This window comes from Myotis yumanensis, unplaced genomic scaffold (assembly GCF_028538775.1).
Source record: "Myotis yumanensis isolate MYYU_CA2020_CCGP unplaced genomic scaffold, mMyoYum1.0.hap1 SCAF_2, whole genome shotgun sequence".
NCBI classification, from domain to species: domain Eukaryota; kingdom Metazoa; phylum Chordata; class Mammalia; order Chiroptera; family Vespertilionidae; genus Myotis; species Myotis yumanensis.
In genome coordinates, this window is record NW_027223753.1 from 186,818,816 (window position 1) to 186,826,804 (window position 7,989).

Here is a 7,989-nt window from a genome sequence, read left to right on the forward strand (position 1 = left end):
GAACAGAATAAACTGGTGAATATAATAGAAGTAGGGGCATAGAAAGGGAGTGGACTGACAATCTCAGGGAAAAGAGGGTGTGAAGGGTGCGGGAAGAGATTGAACGAAAATTTTATACCTATGGATGAGGACAGTGGCGGGTGGGTAAGAGCATGGGGTGGAGTGGGAACCAGGTGGAGGGGAGCTATGGGGGGAAAAAAGAGGAACAACTGTAATAATCTGAACAATAAAGACTTATTTTAAAAAAAGTTTCCTTTCTAGTTTAAGCCAGTTTGAATTGGGGTTCCTGTAATTTACATCATAGAGCATCCTAATTGATACACCATATTAAAACAAGATAAATAAAATATCATTTTAAATAAAATATTTTAATGTTCACAAAAAATGTTTGGATTATCCTTTTAAAAAAAAAATTCTCACCCTAGTATATTTTCCCATTGATTTTTTAGAGAAAGGAAAGACAGAGAGAAATATTGATGTGAGAGAAACACATTGATTGGTTGCCTCCTGCATGCGCCTTGTCCAGGGCCTGGGCTGGGGAGGAGCCTGCAACTGAGGTACATGCTCTTGACCAGAATCAAACCCGGGACCCTTCCATCTGCAGGCCAAATTGGCTCTGGCAATGGTAATATTTTAATCTTAAATTTTAAAATAAAACCCTGATTTTTGAATTAACAAATATTTCAGTGATAGTAATCATAGGAAGTAACCCAATCTGATCATTCAGTTTGAAAAGATCTCTATAAGGGAAGCAGTACTTAGAATCTATTTTGTGGACATCATTTGCCTAAATGGTTGGTGAGTGTAGACAAAGGCTAGTGAATTATGATTTTTTTATGCTTCTGGTATGGGAACAATCAACAGCCTGAAATACAGACTTTTTTTCATATCCTACTATGAATAAAAAATGTTGCTTTTCATAGATTTCTCTTTGAAGTTTCTGATATCCTTCTCATGTACAACCTATGCAATTAGATACCTGATTCGTTCTGATTCCTGTGCTGTGAATCTTTACTTATTTGTTTGCTCAGTTAAATGAGTGGTTTTAGTGGCAAACCACTGGTGTTAATACAAAGTACATAGAGCCAAGATAATAATTTAGGAAAAGGCGAGTGTTAAAGGATTTTAAACCCACTGTAATAATAATCTCATATGACAATAAGCTACCTGTTTATCACTTACTTCATTAAAAAACACACAACACCAGAAAACAAAAAATAACAATCTAACATAGACAAAATTTCTTTCTGCTATTTTGAATGAAGTTATTTCTATGTATTCAGTGTCTGGAGATCTAAATATGTGTCTGAAAAGAAAATGTTGTCATAGTAGAGGTCTGTAATGAAGTCTTGAAAATATCAGGGAACAGCTTTCAACTATTATTAATCAAATTGTACCAATGCTTTTTGTACTTGAAATTTCTGCCTTTTAAGTGAAAGAAAACTGCAGCAGAGTTCTCTTATCAAAGCAAAGCACAGTGCTGTGTTAGACATAACTCTAGTAAATATTGTGCTGCCTTCACAGAACTGGTTGGATTGGTTATTCAAATGCAAAACAACAGGTTGACAGCTTAGCAAATTATCTGCCAGCCCATATAGAAAGCACTGAAATTTCTAGTTTCCACAGAATTCTTTGCAGGTGTCAGAGAGCATTTTTAGTCTATTATGTCATATACATCCTAATTTTGCCTTATAGATACTGCATAATGAGCCTTGTTAAATTCATTAAATATCTCTATGACTGTATCAATAAAGATGTAGAAATGCTTAAAACAGAATTTATGGTCCTAGATGAGTCAGAGAGAAGAAGCAGAATGGATTGCAGACACAGAAGAAAGGCTATTTCAATTTCACATGTAAATACAGCTCATCAATTGTGCATCCTAGTGTATACGTGGATCTGAAGAGGCATTTGCCCTTGAGCAAAGGGGAGACTATCACCAGGTTTCCCAGGAGTCATTTGTGTATTTTCCCAGGACCTTGGGGCAGTGAATTGGAGACTGGTTGAGATAACCACTATAGGGGAATCAAACAGTTTAGAGGAAAGAATGGATGGCTTACTACTACAGGAAGTGCTTAGGAAGTGAGGAAGTATGAATTTAGAGTGGCTGGGTTGGTGGCCAAAGGAATTCAGAGTCAAGAGTCAGAACAAAGGAGGTAGATATATCCACTATCAAGCTGGTCCCTAGAACAGGGAGAAACATCCCTCCACAGAGTGAGGTGGGTCAGACTTCTGAGATATGAAAGATTCTTGCAGTGGGTAAAACTCTTTGAGTTTGCTTATATGGAAAAAGGCAGAATGAGAACTCAGAGCCCTAATTTAGGAGACCTGTGAGATGATTTCAACACGAGGAAATGGTTGGGAAAGAGGAGGGGCCATGAACAAAAGGTGGATGACCATCTGCCAGTGTGACTAGAAGGAGTGAATCCAAAGCACAGTTTATGGTGTACCTTCTCCTCTATCTGGAAAATAATAATAATAATAATAATAATCATCCTATCTAATAAAGAGGGAATATGCTAATTGACTGCCCCACCCTCAAAGATGGCAGTGCCCACAGCCCATAAGGAGAGAATATGTTAATTAACTGCCCCTCCCTCAAAGATGGCGGTGCCCACAGCCACAAGATGGCGGCTCCCAGTTCCCTCAGCCCCGCTGGGCCCGCCCTTGCTGTGTGCCTGCCTCTGGAGTCCCCCAGTCCCCTCAGCCCCCCTGCCGCCCAGGGCCAGCCCTAAGCACAGGCAAGCCTCAGATGGCGGCTGCCCAGCTGCCCAGGGCTGCCTGAGGCTCAGGTAACCAGGGCCAGTTGAGGCTTGTGCTGCCGGCAGTGCAGCAGCAGAGGTGTGATGGGGCATTGCCTTCCCCTGATCGCCGGGTCGCCTCCTGCCCCTGAGGGCTCCTGGACTATGAGAGGGGGCAGACCGGGCTGAGGGACCACCCCCTCCAGTGCATGAATTTTCATGCACTGGGACTCTAGTCCTACATAATAAAAGGTTAATATGCAAATTGACCAAACAGTGGAACAACTGGTCGCTATGAGGTGTACTGATCACCAGGGGGCAGATGCTCAATGCAGAAGCTGTCCCCTGGTGGTCAGTGCGCTCTCACAGGGGGAGTGCCACTAAGCCAGAAGCCAGGCTCACAGCTGGTGAGTGCAGCGGCGGTGGTGGGATGTCCTACTGCTGGTGGGGAGTGGGCCTAAGCTGGCAGTCAGACATCCCCCGAGGGCTCCCAGACTGCGAGAGGGTGCAGGCTGGGCTGAGGTAACCCTGCCCCCCCCCACTCCCCGCCGAGTGCAGGAATTTCATGCACTGGGCCTCTAGTAATAATAATCAAAAGCTTTCCTCTTTTTCTATGAGTCAAAGTAGAGGGTCTGGTCAAGAATGGACTACACGAGTGAGGGGTGAGTCAGTGTTGCTTTTTCCTTTGGTGGCTGGGAAATTAGCTTTAAAAAATTGGTGCCGAGGCTATTGGGTCACAATTTTCCTAGCTCTATTGCTTATGCACCTCATAACCTTAAGAAATGAGATAATATCTCCTCACTCCTCCACACTCCATCTCCACCCCTGGACAAAGAGCATGCTTGTTTACTGCTTGCTATAAAATTAGTGGCTTCCCCAAGCTCAGTGTTCCTCAGCTGTGAAGCAATCCACTGCATGGGCAGGCAACCCACTGTATGTGTCATCTGTGTTGCCCCCATGACACTTGAGGACAAAAGGAAATATGCTGACGTTCATGATGTTTATTGTGTCATGTGTAACAAAGTCCTTTGTCTCCGACCCAAGAGTCTTGAGTATTCTGCTAACCTCCAAAAAATGATAAGTGGTAAATTTATTATGTTGTTGGTAAGGTAATCCCAGATCCAGCATATATTATTTTATCTGTACATATTTTAGTATACATTTTAAGAGATAAGAACTCTAAAAAAAACAGGTAAGCCCTAACCGGTTTGGCTCAGTGGATAGAGCGTTGGCCTGCGGACTCAGGGGTCCCAGGTTCGATACTGGTCAAGGTCATATACCTTGTTTGCAGGAACATACCCAATGGGGAGTGTGCAGGAGGCAGCAGATCAATGTTTCTCTCTCATTGATGTTTCTAACTCTCTATTCCTCTCCCTTCCTCTCTGTAGAGAATCAATAAAATATATTTTAAAAAAAACTTAGGTAAGATGAATAAGTTCTGGAGAATTACTGTAGGATATTGTTTCTACAGTTAACACTATTTTATTGTGCACTTAAAATTGTTAAGAGGAAAAATTTCATGTTAAAGTTCTTACCAAAATTTAAAAAAATCCTCCAAAATACTAATATCACATTTTTAAAAATACAATAATTCTTTTTTTTTTTTAAATATATTTTATTGATTTTTTACAGAGAGGAAGGGAGAGAGATAGAGAGTTAGAAACATCGATGAGAGAGAAACATCGACCAGCCGCCTCCTGCACATCTCCTACTGGGGATGTGCCCGCAACCCAGGTACATGCCCTTGACCGGAATCGAACCCGGGACCTCTCAGTCCGCAGGCTGACGCTCTATCCACTGAGCCAAACCGGTTTCGGCAAATTCTTTAATATAATTGAATATTTCTAATTGTGTTCAAATTTCTCCAATTGTTTCATTTTTTACAGTACATTCAAGAGGCATCCAAATATTTATATTGGGTGACTTGAATCTTTAAAATGTTTTATTGTAGTAAATATCTATATCTACATATATATGATAATACTTGAGGCCTGGTGCATGAAATTCGTGCATGGGAGAGGGTCCTTCAGCCCAGTCTGCACCCTCTCCAATCCAAGACCCCTCGGGGGATGTCCGACTGCCTCTCTCAATCCAGGACCGCTGGCTCCTAACTGCTCGCCTGCCTGCCTGCCTGATCGCCCCTAACCCCGCTGACTGCCTGCTTGATTACCCCTAATCACCTCTGCTTGCCTGATCACCCCTAACCCCTCTGCTTGCCTGATCTCCCCTAACCACCTCTGCCTGCCTGCCTGATCGCCCCTAACTGCTCCCCTGCTGGCCTGATCGTCCCTAACCGCCTCTGCCTTGCCCCACACCTGGGACCCAGGATTCCCTCCTCCGGCTGGTCACAGGCACCTGGGACCTGGGCTTCCCTCCCTCTGGCCAGCCGCATGCACCCAGGACCCAGGCCGGCTTTGCCTGGGCTGGCTGCAGCCACAGGGGACCATGGGCAGGAGGCTTCACTGGGGCCGCAGCCACAGTCACCCAGGACTGCGGGGCAGGCGGCTTGTCCCTATCCCGGGCCACAGGCGCAGGTGCAGTTGCAGGCACCTGAGATTGGAGAGCGGGCGGCTTGCCCGTCTCCCGGGCCGCAGCCTGGCTGGTCCCTATTCCTCTCTCTTGAGAGCTCATTTGTGCCTGGCTGGTCCCCATTCCTCTCTCCCCAGTGTTGAGTGTCTGAACATGATGGCATGAGGGCATGAGGGTGTGACAGTGTGAGGGTGTGAAGACCATTTGCATATTAACTCTTTATTATATAGTATTTGTGATTTTAACTATTATCAAGTGTATAATTCAGCAGCATTAATTACATTGGCAATGTTGTGCAACCATTATCACTCCTATTTCCAAAACTTTTATCTCTGGGTGATTTGAATCTTTAGTATATCTTTCAATCTACTGGTTTTCCTTTTCCCTCTCTTTGTTTTTCCTTGCAATTTATTTGTTAAAGAAAATCAGGTAATTTCTGCTATTACCTGATTTTCCCAGAGTTTGGATTTTTCTATTTCATAACTGTTTCATCAGGAGGCATATAATGTCTGGCTGTTTCTCTTTTTGTGATGTCAGCAACCATTTATTGTCTAGATCCTGAATTTTTTAAAGGTGTAAAATGGTGACATTTGAATTCTATTACTCCTTTTTAATAGTTCTAATACTTCCATAGAGGAAATAGGCATAATGGTACACACACACACACACACACACACATTTATTCAATCTGTCTAAACAGAATATTTTATAAGTCAGAAGACCCTATTTAGCAAACACAGTTTTATTGTGTTTGGTTTTCAAACATGAGAGAGATTTTTGTTGTTGTTGGCGTTGCTGTTGTTTAATTCTCAAAGGGGTACAGAGTATGCTCAGGACTAAAGTAGCATTTGTGGAAAAGTTAAAGACTACTTCCATAGGAGTGAAATGTTCACCCTCCAAAATCAGTTCTGTTACTAAGGTGGGTCTTTTGTCAAAAGATATCTTATAGTCATTAACCTGGGAAGAAAGCAATCTTAGTGTGACAAGCCATTTCAATCTCCCTTTCTTCCAAAGAAGAGTGCTGAGAGCTGGGGAGAGCCTCCTCTGCATGTGTCCCTGGTCCTTTTTTATGCACGACCTAAAATTAATCACAGTGCTTTTTTTGGTGATGGCACATGCCAGCATGGCATATCAGAATATTTTCTTAGAGCAACAAGGAGACACATCTGTTCAAGGGAATCAGTTACCAGCTCAATTGACTCATTTAGCAGGAATAACAGATTCAAAAGCCATCATATGGACTGAACCACATGACTTCTTTGCCTCTAAAAATACTAATTAAGCTTCTCTTTTTATCCACACCATAGCATCTGTTAACTTACATTTGGCACACAGCAGTTTCCTGTGAAACTTCTGTATGCTGGGAATTATAACGGTTGAAAGGTCATGTGACAAAACTTCTTAGAATTTCAAAATTTGGGGGGATCCTCTGTGTGTGTGTGTGTATGTGTGTGTGCACGCGCATGCATGCGTGTCCGCACGTGTGTGCATGTGTGTCTCCAGAGAGAGTAAACAAGCAAGTCATATGCATATTTGATAGTATAATATAATGTTACATTGGGAAAAGCCTGCTTTTTTATATTAAAAATAAAGGAAAGAAAAGCTCAACTAAATTAGATTGATTTGTAGCGGAATGACTTCAAGAACCCACTCTCCAAATCAGAGAAAAAAGCCCACACTCTCCGAAAGCCTGATTTCTTCCAATGTGGACAGCATGTTGTATATGTTTATCAGTGCAATTTGTTTGTTTTAGTTATCTATTGCTATGAAACAAATTACTCCAAAACTTAGTGGTGGAAAACAACACAGATTTATTATCTCACAGTTTCTATGTGTCAGGAATCCGGGAGCAGCTAAGCTGGGGGCCTCTGGCTCAGGGATGCCATTCAAGCTGTGGGCAGGAGCTATGGAGTCATCCAAAGCTTGATTCTGGGAGGAGCCACCTTCAGGTTCCCTCCTGTGGCTGTTGGCAGCCCTCCGAAGATCCATTTCCGAGTTCAGTCACATGTGGCTCTCTATGGGGCTGCCTAGAGGCTACTTCAAGAGAAAGTATTCCAGAGAGTGAGAGGGAGCACCCCAGACAGAACCCCCCAGAGTGACATCCCGTCATGCCTTTCATATTCATTAGAAAAGAGTCAGGTCCAGCCCACTCAAAAGAGGAGGGGATCGCATAAGGACATGAATTTCAGAAAGCAGAGATCTCCGGGGGGCCATCTTAGAGGCTGCGTACTACAGGTTCTTTATTTTAAATGTAAGTTTTAAAAATAGAAAACACATTGCCATAGTTAGAAATTCAAAATGTGTAAGAGGGTAAGTAGTGCCCTAACTGGTTTGGCTCAGTGGATAGAGCGTCGGCCTGCAGATTGAAGGGTCCCAGGTTCGATTCCGGTCAAGGGCATGTACCTGGGTTGCGGGCACATCCCCAGTGGGGGTTGTGCAGGAGGCAGCTGATCGATGTTTTTCTCTCATCAATGTTTCTAACTCTCTAACCCTCTCCCTTCCTCTCTGTAAAAAATCAATAAAATATATTTTTAAAAAAAGAAAAAGAGGGTAAGTAGTAAGTCTCCCTCAGGACTAAAGTCACCGAGTCCCCCACCCCCTGCCTTGAGCAAACTTGTGTCAGTTTCTTGTGTGTCCTTTCAGAGGGTCTCTGCTGGGTGTGAAGTTGAAAGAGTGGAACTCCACAGGGTGCACGCAGAAAGCCACTTTAATCTTCTCC

At 43.2% G+C, this 7,989-nt stretch overlaps 1 protein-coding gene across 3 annotated transcripts in view; it reads left to right on the top strand.

Moving 5' to 3' along the window:
• The window catches only part of LRRC31 (leucine rich repeat containing 31), a 115,899-nt gene that overhangs the window by 14,872 nt on the left and 93,038 nt on the right, over positions 1-7,989 (top strand). The window lies entirely within an intron of this gene.